This window comes from Sitophilus oryzae, unplaced genomic scaffold (genome assembly GCF_002938485.1).
Source record: "Sitophilus oryzae breed Bouriz unplaced genomic scaffold, Soryzae_2.0 scaffold_466_pilon_pilon, whole genome shotgun sequence".
NCBI classification, from domain to species: Eukaryota; Metazoa; Arthropoda; class Insecta; order Coleoptera; family Curculionidae; genus Sitophilus; species Sitophilus oryzae.
The window spans coordinates 3,354,208-3,367,252 of record NW_022147047.1 but is presented as its reverse complement, the minus strand read 5'-3'; the positions used below and the strand labels follow the sequence as shown (position 1 = coordinate 3,367,252).

General features: G+C 33.9%; 1 protein-coding gene across 1 annotated transcript in view; it reads right to left on the bottom strand.

Moving 5' to 3' along the window:
* Positions 1-13,045, bottom strand: part of LOC115886064 (zinc finger protein 629-like) — a 188,776-nt gene that overhangs the window by 152,767 nt on the left and 22,964 nt on the right. Inside the window, exon 2 of the mRNA XM_030905092.1 lies at positions 12,654-12,771. The gene's annotated coding sequence lies outside the window, so the exon portion shown is untranslated. The remainder of the gene's footprint in view (positions 1-12,653; positions 12,772-13,045) is intronic.

The window sequence follows — 13,045 nt, the reverse complement described above, 5'->3', positions numbered from 1 at the left end:
GTTTCCAACCTATATTATTTTCTGAAATCTTATAAAAAGTATCATTATATTCATTAAATAACATTTCACTTGTTTAATAATATTATCGGTTAGACAGGCTTTAACGTATACACTTAAAAGGCAAACAGCCTGGAGGCTTAAAAACGATTTAAAGAAATTAATAGACAGCTAATAGACAGGCCAGACAAGAAGCAGGCGAAATGTCGACACATCGCTAAAACGAATTATAATACAAATTGGATTTGAAAAAAAGTTGCAAACTGCAACGGCCTTGACATTTAAAGACGCTATATCCATACGTTCTAAACAATTTAAATACGCAATATCTGCTCCTACATAGTTAAATATAGCTTTTTTTTCGTTGTTTTCCCTCTCGCTTGCACTATCTCTCTTTTGCTTTTGCCAATTTATCATTCGGACAAATATTCAGCTGTGCAAAATTTAATATTTATTTAAACTTTAAACTTATAATAGACGTGTGTTATGTTAATCTTTATAGCAATTTTTTTCTTTCTAGAATAGTTACAGTGGGGGTCTTTATCGTCATAAAGAGGATGGTACAAAATTTTGATTATATTTTTTAAAATACCGGGTGCGTCCCAAAAGTGGTCTCAAAACCCCCATAACTTTTTTTATTTTTTCAGATAATGAAACGAGATTTGGTATGTTAGGATATGACATAAATTCGGATTGACTGGCGTAATCAATTGTTTTTGGTCACTTCCTGTTTCACAAAAACATTTGGACGTTATCTAACGCATTTGGACGTTATCTAACGTCGGGTTTACGTCGCGTTCAATAAACCCGACGTCGGGTACCAACGTCGGTTCGACCGCCTGACGACCCTTATTTGCACCTAAATGGGGAATACAGATTCGGGTCGTCTCGACGTCGGTATCTGACCTAATAGGGAATGTAATTCTACCAATTACCAACGTCATATTACGTTGGATTTTAGTTACTTAAAATTCGTCGCTAAGCACTTACGTTACGTTTGGTTTTCATATTCGCTACCAAGAATACATAAAAACCTAACCAAACTACCTAATTACAAATGGATTCATAATCACTCCTCGAATATAACTATAAGTGCCTATCTAATTTCGTATTATAATAATTCTGAATCATTAATCCAGACATCAGTTTTGTCAACGGAAGTCACTTTCTTGATATATTTGATTAAAATACTCCGGAAAACAACGAGCGCCTTCAAAATTAGGTAGATTTATGAAATAAAAATATCTATAAAAAGTAACTCACAAAATATTTTTTTTTATTTTCTAGCTGGTTTAATCATAAAACTGTACTGTGGTTCCCCCCAAACTCAACCTTATCAATATTATTCTACTAGAAATCGAAATGATAATATAAATTTTAAAAACAAAAAACTATTTTAAAATGGCTGACAATCGGATACGTATTAAGAATGGCGGATTTCTGTGTCCGACTTAATATGAACTACCAATATACCAATTCCGAGCGGGTCTCCAACATTAGTCGTCTCACACGACCGAAGTCATTAAACCGGACGACCGGCAATCGTATTATGACGTATATAATTCCAACGTACGCCACGTAACCTCACTTTGCGTATCAGTGATACTATATTTTAGTTTTTGTTTTCTCCTTAAAAAATGGGCAGCCACTTTTTTAAGCCTAACCTCACATGTCGGAGGAGGATGGGGTCTGCTGGTTTCCTAAGCGAAAAAAATGAAATTAAGATGCACCAGTGTAATGCAGCATCTCTTCCGGATAAAAAGCATTTACGGGTGGAGGCAAGACATCACTACTACTATTATTATTTTGCAAAAGCCTCGACCTCTTTCTGTAAAATGTAGATGAATGCATTTTGAATTGTAGAAAAAGTAGTAGGAAATGTAGAAATGCCTTTTTATTATTTTTTTAGGCATAATAAAACAATTAAGTTTGTTTACAAAAACTTTTTATTAGGTTATGTTCATGATGTTCATTAGGTCGCAAATGCTACTTAATGGGTTGTATTTAAGGACGTAAATAGAGATACGTAAATTAGGTTATAAATATGAACATAAAATACAACAAAATATAATTGGACGTTACTTTAGGGATTATCAGTGAGACGTATCCTATTCACAACGGGTAGATGTCGGGCTAGTTCAAGTATATGTACGTCGTGCAAGCCAACGTGGGAACGACGTGGGGAAACTAATAAAAATGGTACGTTGTTATTTTGTACAACGACGTCGCTTTTAATAGGAAAGTCTGACGTCGCTTCAGGTCAGATTTAGTTCGAAGTCAGATAGATGCTACCTGGGAAATGACTACAACTTTTGATTTTTAAATGGCACCTTAATCTAGAGTGTCATGGCTGTGTTAAAATCACTAATTTTTAATCAAGAAGCCTTGGAAAAATAGATTTGATCGTATACATATACGTATACATAATCGTATTTTTACTCATATCTCAATTTTTTCAAATGGAACGAGGGTGGCTCATTAGCATATTTGGAAAAAGCCTTTTTTACGAATAATTTAATACCACACACTTGATATTTCGAGTCCAATTATTGTAGTTACGAACCGCATGTTACAATTTCAAATAAACCATATTCGAAAGTGTCAAAAGTTGACATATGATATGTCATTCTATTCAGAGTGTCATTTTCTATCGAATAAAGTAACAAAATACCGAGGGTGCCATTTAAAAATCAAAAGTTGTAGGCATTTGCGGTGAAACAGGCAGTGGCCGAAAACAATTGAATAATGTCAATCAATACGTAATTTATGTCATATACTAACGTACCAAATCTCGCCTTTTATCGAAAAAAATAAATAAGTTATAGGGATGAGCCACTTTTCAGACGCACCCGGTATAAAAATTTATTCGAGGTGGCTTTGGTGACTATTGTCGTAATGTCATATCGACACTGGATTAGAACTCTATATTAAAATTTAAAAAACGTTAAAAAGTATCGCGATACAGGCTTGGTTTTAATAAATATTAGTACACTAACAGAACTAAAGAATAACTAAGTAGAAAGAGTAACTAAAAAAATAACTGTAATAACTAAGTGTACAAACAAACAAAAAACTTGTAAAAAAAAGAAAGAATCAGAGTTTACAAATTAAAGTTTATATATTTATATACAGTAGGGTGTCCGTTATTTACAAAGTCATTTCTCTCACGACGCGATAACGAATACCCAAAGACATTATAAAGATAGACCGAACATCTCATTCATAAATACTCGTTGGAAGTGTATCAAACATTCCAATGTGTCAAACAAGGACAGAAGAGACAGAGAAGTCTAAAATTTCCGACCCCGGCAACTAGGCGCATTTGGATTGTTCTAATGGCCAGTGGCGTATCGTTTTTGGAAGGAATTTAATTAGTAAAGTAAAAGTAAAGTAATTAGTAAAATGTTTACTCCATATTAATATACTACATTAACACTTTTTCGTCAGATGAGTTTTGTTACAAGGTCTAATATAATAATATAATTAATATCCCATATATACTTATGTTGAAAGGTTAGTAGGTAGTTTTCGAAAATCGCTCAAACGTCGATTTTCAATTTAAACTTTCACTTACTTCTATATAAACTTTCAGTTACTTTTGAATATTTACAGGGTGACTCAAGTTTCTGAAACAGTTCTATATTAGGTTTGTGGTTGGTGACTTTTCATTCATTTTTTTTTCAGAATATGGAAGCAATGGTAAAGCACATTTTAGACATTTTTGTAAACATAGGTGGCCGGAACATATTTTCAAACTAAAGTTGTAGATTTGCCACTAAATTTCCATTCCAGAAACACCTAGGCTTGCCACCTGTCCTTTTTTGAAAAGGACAGTCCTTTTTTAGAATAACTTGTCCTTTTGACTTTTTTTTACTTAAAAAGTCATTTTTATTTACGTATTTTCCATGAGAAAATTATCTGCAGCAAACAGAAATATTCTTTTCGTCCAAATTTAATTAGAGATGTTATAAAACTTACAAATAAATTTTTTTTGTTTAGAATAGGCAACATTATTTAGAACTTCCCGTTTAATCTCAAATGATAGTTTAGGTTTTAGTTTTACCTTTTTTGATCTTAAAAAGAACTTTTCAAAATTAGTAATTAGTAACGATTTAGTTAGTTCGCAATCGATAGCTTCCTGTGAAGTACTGTGTAATAGTTGTTTAATCTTGTACTATTAATAACTTCCTATACCTAAAATTTAATGAGAAAATTGTGTTTTTTTGAAAATATAAGACAAGATTTGACTCTTTCGATCTTCTTCTTGTATTATAATGGCTCTGTCACGAGGCAATTACCTTTTAGTGTCTCGATAGAAGGCATTTATCATTAAAAGTATCAAATCTGTGTGCTACAGTATGGGATTTCTGTCGCATAATAATGAATATTACGTTTATTTCAAACCCATTACTTTTAAAGGTAGCTTCACCAGACAACCAAATTTTAGTTAAATATCTCAATCTTCATGAACTGTATTAAGCATATGTATTGAGGTTTGAATCACCCTGTATGTTGACAAACATATTTTGAAAATGTGCGTTACAATGGCCCCCATCTTATGTAAAAAATTGAAATAAAAATCACAAACCAAAAACGTAATAGGTAAAAAGCTTTTTTGGAGGCCTGGGTCACTCTGTGTATAGGTGTATGTTTAAAACTAGTAGCCTAAAAATTATTTACAGTTCGTCCCATTCTAAAAAAAGGTAAACACACGTACAAATAACTCTAGGAAGAGGTATTTGTACGGTGGTAAAAAAATTGTCTAAACAAGGCCGAAGGGGCAGATATAATAAAGCAGTAAAATGTAAAAAAGGGCGAGTTAACACCTTTGTTTATTTGTTGAGCAAAATTCCTTTAGAATATCGTATATAATGACCAAAATATGACGCAATTTTAAGAAGAAAAAATGTCACTTTCTGGCTTATAATAAAGTTTCAAATGCAACGTTTATATTCAAATTTGTTATGATCTAAAACAGTTAGGTAGTAATTAAGACGAATTATAATTCAATTACCGGCTACTACGTTCTTGTTTTAATAGATCAAAATTCAACAAATATAATTAGAAATTATTTTAATTGTAAGGGGCTCCCTTGTGGGACGCCTATGTACAATTACGGCGGAAATTTGTACCTACCTGTGAAAAGACAAATTCGGGTAATTTGAGCTTATTTTTCCACACACTTGACACTGTCGTACCATATTGAAAATTCGCAGATTCAAAAGTACGTTAAACAAAAACAAAAACTACTGAAAAACACTGAAAAGTTCATTTCGGACTTGATTCCGACTTCAAACACACCGTAAGCTAAACGTAGTACGCTATAACCCTTTATAAACAAGGCTATAAAGGACCAAGGGCCGTCGCCAGGGGTGGTGGGACGGACGGCTCATTTTCATTCTGGAAGACTAGCAGCGACGTTGCCAATAGTTCTAGACGTTTCAGCACATTAAACAGTAAACATGTCCTTTAATAGTAACGCACTTAGTAACGCATATATCCTTTGGTTAATAACATATTATTACGCATGCTTCTTTAAAAATAAACTATTAATTTAATTAAGAAATTGAGATTTATTGATATCCGGTGAAGGTTTTAAAGTCACCTTTTCTGCAAATCAAACTAAGTAGATAGGCGCAAATTTGAGATGTGGCAATGTCGCCTTCTCTATCTCAGTTGGTTTTTACAGTACGTAGTCAACCTCCGATTGTTTGTTTGATCGGGTTAAAATGCACAGTGTGATATCTGTTCCGAATACCCTAATATACCGTTTGTTAAAAAAATCAAAGAAATAACTAAAAATAAAAAAATATAATATTTAAAAAAAAACTTGACCGAAAATTTTCCGTTGCGTTTTTTTTTGCAACCGAGTGTTTAATTAAAAATGGCAAAAATATGCGTATTTATTCGATTTGTCTGGGTCTAAAGCACGCAGACGAGAGGTGAACAAAAAAAAGACGCGCGGTACGGACGGCCAAAATTAACCGTCGCAGTGAATGGTTTCGAGGTCAGCGTTGCGTGCAACCCGTAACCATCTGATCTGTGCGCTAACTAGTCGCCCGGACATGCCAAACGTGGATCACCAGCTCCAAACTTTACACAAAATATATAGAATGTGTAGAATGAACCTTACAGATGTATTGTGTTCCTTTTTCTTGAGTTATAACTCTTCATACAGCCTCGGGGCTTTGACAAAAACCAGTATCTGATACAGTTTTATAGAGGCTAGTTCTCCATCTCCGACATCAGTCGTACCAAAGTTCATGGCACGAATGGTTGTCACCTCGGCGCACTCAGTGATGAGGTGTTCAGGTGTTTCCCCATTTTCCCTACAGAATCCGCATTCGCCATTGTTTCTTAGCTTTTATCTACTGAGGTATTGAGGAGACGGTGTCTTGTTAAATATCCCGTGACAATCCAAAGATTGTTCTTACTTAAATCAATTTTCGGCCTTGAAAAATGTCCACGAGTGTCTTAGACCGTTGGAGGATTCAATGCATTCTTCCAGGTCCTTCAGTTTCTGCTTTAAGTTGGTTTCCTCTTAGAAAGCAGAACGGTTCTGGTCGAGTTAGTCATAGTTCGTTGCCTTCTATCCCTTAAGTAACGTAATAATGTACAGGGTGTCCCATTTTGGTTGAAATCATACGGTATCTCCGTTATTCGTGAAGATAGTAGGGTGCGGTTTGCACAAACCTGGTGCCACTTTTTTGTCAAACGGAAGATGCCGTAAACAAAATTTTCATAGCCCTCTTCATTTCTGAGCTACAGGGTCTTTTTGAAAATTTTGCAATTTGGAACACCCCTTGTATCTCTGTTACTGTTAAAGGTATCGAGACGGTGAAAACTGTTTATTGCAGAACTTTTTGCGTAGACTACAGTGGCGTAGTCTGTTATTCTACGAAAAAAATATTTTTTAAGATATGAACTAAAGTTATCTTTTCTTAAATGGAACACCCTGTATATTTCGAAATTATATGATCTGGCTTGCCCGAGGGGTGTCTCACTACTTGAATTACATGTACATTTTCTTGGCAGTCGCTGGCAGTCATTGGCAGTCTTACGGCAGTCACCTATAATAATTACATGGCAGTCATAGGCAGTCTTTTTGGCTGTGATTGGCAGTCGCTTGGTAGAAAGATGATATTTTGGCAGTACATGTACATTTTTTACCCAAGTGAGATACCCCTCGGGCTTGCCATAAGCTTCTCAAAACTATATATCACTCGATATTTATTTTCAATATTTACTGCAATATTTAAAAAAAAATATATTAACAGATCATATTTATTAGTAGGCCATGATTGAAAATAAAAGAAACTAAAGAATTATTAAAAGTATATACTGCTATCTGTCTCCTCTTTTATTTTGAGAGCCGCTAATAAATTCTTTATATATGTATTAGAAAAACTTAACTCTCTACCGCTATTTGTAAATCTTGGAAGCTATCGTATCGGAACTTTTAAATATTCCATAGCTAATTTAAATAAAATATACTTTCAGCAAGATGGGGCTCCCCCTCACAACTTAACTTACAACGAAAATATTAGAATTTTGTTAAATTATTATTTATCAAATCAATGAATTGGAACCAATGAACCCATATGTTGGCCTCCCTGATTCCCGGATTTGTCGGTTCTCGATTTCTGATTTTGGGGATTTTTGAAATATGAAATATATCGTGGCAACTAATACAATGTCGAACACCTGGAAAATACTTTAATAATACAAGCAAGCTTTTAGATATTTGCAAACCCATCCCGTTATAAAAAAAAGAAAAATATATTCAGATATTCTGTGGTAACAATTCAAAAGTAAAATATGTCAATTTTAAATAAAATTTTTATATGTGTATGACTATTTTAGTAAATACCATTTTAATTTTTTGTTATTTATCACGGCCTACTAATAAGAAAATTACATATTTTAAATATTGCAGGAAATAGTCAAAATAAATACAGAGTGATATATGTGTTCCATTTGAAAAAACATAACTTTAGTTCATATTTTCAAAAATATTTTTTTCGTAGAAAACCAGACGACGCCACTGTATTCTACGTAAAAAGTCCTACAAGAATCAGTGTTCACTTTCTCGATATCATCCATAATAAAGAAGATACGGGGGCTGTCCCAAGTTGCAAAATTTTCGAAAAGACCCTGTAGCTGAGAAACGAAGAGAGCTTTGAAAATTTTGTTGACAGTATCTTCCGTTTGACAAAAAATTGGCAAAGGTTTGTGCAAACCGCACCCTTCTATCTTCACGAATAACGGAGATACCGTATGATTTCAACTAAAATGGGACACCCTGTACAGTAAAATTTTCCACGAACTTATTTTGCTTGTTTGTTCCTATCGGCTTCCCCTAGGAGATGCAAGACCTTGTCGTTGGTGGGGAAGCTCCTGATCAGGTGCTGGGGGGAATACCCCTAGCACTTGGCTTGGTCTAAGAAGCATCTCACTCACCGTCTTGTCCCTGACTGTAGTGTCGTGGCCTGGGAATTGCACCAAGACATATAACGATACCGGGCGGGGCTACGGACAGCCTCAATCTTAGGGCACCGGGGAGCACCCCATTGTATTTTGCCGCTTACTTCTACATGCGGGGCTCTGTAGAAGAGGACCGACTGTCCCTAGCGACTCATAGGAACACTATGAGATCTGGTAATAATAGTAATAAAAACATCACCGGTGAAGCTGTGGGGAAACCCCCTAGCGACACTGGGAACAGTAACAATGAATGTTCCAAGGAGCCAAACCCAAAGAGAACTACAGGAGAGGTGGCTGGCACTTGCGTGAGACCATCCTCCGCAAGTGGCATACAAGCTACCACCTCCTCCAAGGGTCGGGAGCCTACCTCCTACCTCTAAACCCAACAGGCGACACAAGCTACCGTTTCGTCTACCCGGCCTGGGTCGTAGCTCCTCGACTGTGAGGGACATGGGTCTCCGTAGGTAGTCCTGGGACTGTATGATCAGTTATAACTCAAGAAAGGGGGACACAATAGATCTCTAAGGTCGCAGAGATTAACCCCTCCCACTTATTCTAAATTCTGTTCCTATCGGCAGAAGTAAACAAAACATTCTGTGAAAAATAATGAGCGACAATTGTCGAATCTACTTTCCGTAGATTGTCTGGCTGGGCATTATTATAATCGGGCTCTGTCATAATTCAACAAACTAAAACACCTAATGACATCTAAATAAAATAAATACTAAATAAATTAATTTATTTAGATCTTAGATGTCATTGGGGAACACCTTATTTAAATGAAATGCGTTCGCTGTTGGAAGAAAATTTTAACACTTATGACGTCAGACTTCGGTTTTGCGCCAAGCGAATTTTAATAATTGATTTAAGTACTTTCCAGATGGAATTTGTACAAACTGATTTTACATGTATGTTGTAGGTGAAAATGTATTAGAAATCATAAATATTTGAATTTTACCCGACACGTGCAAGGACCCCATTATAATAATTAAGGATGTAATTAATTAATATTCGGGCAGAAATAATGGTGGTATATTTAATTGGAATACTTTTTTACAAAAGAACCAATGAGCTAGTAATATTATCAGGTTTTTGTACATTTTGTACATTTTTTGCTTTAAAGAAATATCTAAAATGTCTATATTCCAGGGGTATATTGATAAATGAGGTCTAAATTATAAGAAAATGCATTTTCTACGAAAACTTGAAGAAATAACTAAAAAATGGTATAATACAATTTGATAAGCAATTAATTGTGTTATCTGATTTACGTAAAATATGCAGGGTGTATCATTTAAATTAAACAAGTTTTACCGTTTAAAACTAGTCATTATTTAATCAACATTTTAGACACACTGTATAGGGTAGTATTATTTTTATTATTGCAGCACAAAATTTAATAAATAGAAAAACTCAGTGCAATGTTTTTGATTTTAAAAACATAAATAGGTCTAGAGAAATGAAACATTGAAATTGTTACAGCATTTTCACAAAATCATAAATATTTCAAAAACGGTAAGATTAAACTGCGGTAAACCTTCAATCAAATTTACCATTATTTTAATCATAGAAACTAAAAATGTTAAAATATACAGGGTGTTCGACTTAAAAAAAACTGCAACCAACTTTGATATTTTTTCTTTATTTGGGACACTTTCCTTTAGTAGTCCTCCAACGATCCCAGCACTCACAATCTCTATAAATCCAATCAAGTAGTTCTTCAATCAAAGTGCTTTTTTGGGACGCCCTGTATACAACAAAAAAAAATTCGTACGTTCATAGATCATGCAATATTTATATCAAACTTTTTTTCATATATTCGTCAACAACGACGATAACTTAAGTTAATTTTGGCACCACAAAGCTCACGATGGCGTTAAAAATTCATCACGCCTGTCTTTCTCTTCTTATTAGCTGCTAATGTGCGTTGCACCTTCCATTGTTTTCCCATGAAACTCGCAATGGATGGTAATCTCTAAAATAATCATCCAATTTACCAACAGCAGGAAACATTTTTTTTGCTCCGAGTTTTGTTCCTTGCCATTATTTCTTTCTTCTTCTTTATACCAGTTTTTTTTTCAATCTTCTTGGCCATTTTTGTGCAAAACCGTAATCAGCGTAGAATTCTGTTATATTTTCTTTTTATTTCAAATCATAATTATTATTGACTTACTTATTAATTTGAATTTTTGAAAACCCCGGTCTTTACGTAATCATTGCGTAGCAATATGATTGAAAATGTGTAATAAGCAATATCATTGTGAATTTGAACTAAAAAATATTTTCTACGCACTTTTTTAAACTAAACAAAACATAAGTTAGTTAAAACAGAAGATTTTAGAAAAAAAATGAGTTTTTAATTTTTTTCATATTGTTCCACCACTTCAAAAAATTCTAAAAAATTCCTGAGTGCAAAGAAGTATAAGACATTTTCTAACGATTTTTAGTGAGTGACATTTCACAAAGGTTAAAAAATGAAGATTTTAATTTTCTTTCCTCCGCTAAAAATCGGCTTTTCGTTTAAGAATCATGATCATATTATTTTTTCATGTCTTAGATTTCTAAGAATTAGAAAAAAAAATCATCATTAGGTAATTAGTTTTGGATTTTACAATAAAAATAAAAATAAAATTGAAAAAAACAGGGTTTTTTAAAATTTCGAAAACCGTTTGAGTTAAAGAGCTAAAAATTTAGGTGAATTATTTTGATTCGACACCAAATCGATCTCCTGAGTGCGAGTCAAAAAAGCCGCGGGGTAGATTTACCATATTAATCCGGCTACGAGGGGTAAACCGCGAGACCAATGCGGTGTACAACTGATTAAGTGACAATGCTAACAAATGAAGGAAATTGATCAATTTTGCAGAGCCAATGAAACCAATTAAGGGGAAATTGACAAATTTTGCAAAGCCAATGAAGCCAATTAAGGGGAAGTTAGGGACCAATTATGAACCAATTAATGGCTAATGTAAAATTATGTTAGTAAAAACTACGCGCTATCGAGTCCGCAAATCTAGCCGAGTCGACGACAGGGTTGCCAGATTGGACCCTTAAGCGCCATTTAGGATATTTTTAATGATTAGTTGACGTTAGCACAAGAAAGAGAGTACTACGCAGAATAGCTGGAAAGACGCTTCTGGACAGGGAGAGAAATGAAAGCATAAGAAGAGCGTACTTAGGTTTGGTTTGGTTTGGTTTGGAGCGATAACTTGAGACGACGAAACCAAACAGGCGATTCGCCTAGTATGAAGGAGGAAGAAAAAGAAGAAGAGGCACAAGAAAAATAATTATTTATTGAAGTTATTTCAGTGGCGTGAATACCAAATAATGGTTTCCGTTAAATACCTTAAACTCGTAAGGTCCGTTTGACACGAGCAAAAATTATGGCGAAAATCATTAAGTAAATATTTCAAAAATCTGGTCGTTAAAATTTTTTGAGGTTGTTTTACTGAGTCTTAGTTACGCTATATATTCTAGTTTTAATTACAAAAGCCCTGGAGAATATTCTGAAAGCGAAGCAAAGGAACCTACTTCAAAAACCTCAAAAAAATCATATTTTATTAACAAAATAATCATATTAATTTTGGAATATTTTTGTTATTATTTTTGCCATAATTTTCGCTAATTGCGCCTAAGGAACGTACATGTAAGTGAACGGACTGTAAGAAGAAGATTAAACAAAGCTTCTTATGTCAAGAAGGCCTGCTTCAGGATTACAACTTACTAGGTCTGTTGACTAGGACCGAAAGCAAAGGTATAGTTTTAATGTAAAAATAACGAAAAAATGTTAGTATCTTCTTCAAAAGCGAATATCTCCAATAAAAATAAAGCTATTGAGATGAACCAAAAAACAAACTATCGAGAAAGGATGTATCTAGATGATTTTTAGATCCCTTGTTGTTTTAACATATTCCACAGGGTATTTCAAACTTTCACCAATATATCAATTTTTTTCCCTCGTATAATTGACAGATGTGAACTTTCGTTTTTGATTTAGAAAGATATAATAAAAATTCAAATCATTTAGCTACATACCGCTGAAAAACTCATAAAAATCGACACACTAGAACGAAATATATCAAACTTTAAAATACATCAACATTTTAAGGTGCCCATTTTTCGTGGCGGTGAGTGTATAAAAATTAAACTGTACATCCATGGTCTCCACTTACCGTTGCTGACGACAGGAAAGACAATGTCTGGGATCTGTCCGATTCAGAGAATCTAACAAAAAACGTCGGTTGCAGACTTCTAAACGCAGCATCAGCATAAAACTCAGCCTTACTAACTCTAGAAAAAAAAGAAACAAAACTTTAGAATAAAAGAATCCGAAAAAATATCTCCTCTCCGTAATGTATGTAATATATTTTTCTAAATACAATTTTTCATGTAACAGAATTATCATCCGTCGCTACGGAATAGTATTGAAAAACTTATTTCTTATACAAATAATGAATCAGTGGCCCCCCAAAAAAAATCAGGAGAAAATTAGAAAAAGTTATTTAAATTATACTTTTTGTAAATCACTTTTTTTTTCATCCTAAAATATTCAAAACTATTCCCA